The 1,085-nt window shown below is 37.9% G+C and overlaps 1 non-coding gene across 1 annotated transcript; it reads right to left on the bottom strand.

The window, feature by feature from the left end:
- Positions 1-679: 679 nt before the first annotated feature.
- On the bottom strand, positions 680-787 carry LOC112798503 (small nucleolar RNA R71). The gene has a single exon (XR_003200113.1). It is a non-coding gene; the product is annotated as a small nucleolar RNA R71 (small nucleolar RNA).
- Positions 788-1,085: the final 298 nt, after the last annotated feature.

Raw genomic sequence — 1,085 nt, forward strand, 5'->3', positions numbered from 1 at the left:
TATAATCAGTGACCATACTTCATCTCTTCCCATGAGCAATTAAATCAAGGAATTGGGCAATTGTTCAAGATTATAGAGATTGGATTACCAAGGAATTGGAATCTAATCACCTAAGATTGCCAAGGAGATTAATAGATGCATTGATTGAGGAAAAGATGAAAATGAACTTGATCCGGAGAATACAACATCTCCTAAGCCCAATGAATTCCCCATTTCTGATCTTACCCATTCTCTTTATTTTCTATCATTTATTTTCATGCTCATTACCCCAAATTCCCATTTAAGATTCTGCACTTTAATTTCTGCTATTTACTTTTCCATCATTTAATTTTCTGCAATTCTCAAACTACACTCTGTTTAGCTCAACTAGCATACTCTTCCAACTAAATTTGCTTGACCAATCAATCCCTGTGGGATTCAACCTCACTCTATTGTGAGTTTTTACTTGACGACAAATTCGGTATACTTGCCGAAGGAAAATTTGTTGAGAGACAAGTTTTCATGTATCATTAAGACCAATGGGATTGATCCCGAGGTCTACAAGCTTATGCTTTTCCCTTTTGCTGTAAGAGACAGAGCTAGAGTATGGTTGGACTCTCAACCTAAAGATAGTTTGAACTCTTGGGATAAGCTGGTCACGGCTTTCTTAGCCAAGTTCTTTCCTCCTCAAAAGCTGAGTAAGCTTAGAGTGGATGTTCAAACCTTCAGACAGAAAGAAAGTGAATCCCTCTATGAAGCTTGGGAGAGATACAAGCAACTGACCAAAAAGTGTCCTTCTGACATGCTTTCAGAATGGACCATCCATGGGTATATTCTATGATGGTCTGTCTGAATTGTCTAAGATGTCATTGGACCATTCTTCAGGTGGATCTATTCACCTAAAGAAAACGCCTGCAGAAGCTCAGGAACTCATTGACATGATTGTAAATAACTAGTTCATGTACACTTCTGAAAGGAATCCTATGAATAATGGGATGCATCAGAGGAAGGGAGTTCTTGAAATTGATGCTCTGAATGCCATATTGGCTCAGAACAAAATGTTGACTCAGCAAGTCAACATGATTTCTCAAAGTTTGAATGGATTA

The sequence above is a fragment of the Arachis hypogaea genome, chromosome 4 (assembly GCF_003086295.3).
Source record: "Arachis hypogaea cultivar Tifrunner chromosome 4, arahy.Tifrunner.gnm2.J5K5, whole genome shotgun sequence".
NCBI lineage: Eukaryota > Viridiplantae > Streptophyta > Magnoliopsida > Fabales > Fabaceae > Arachis > Arachis hypogaea.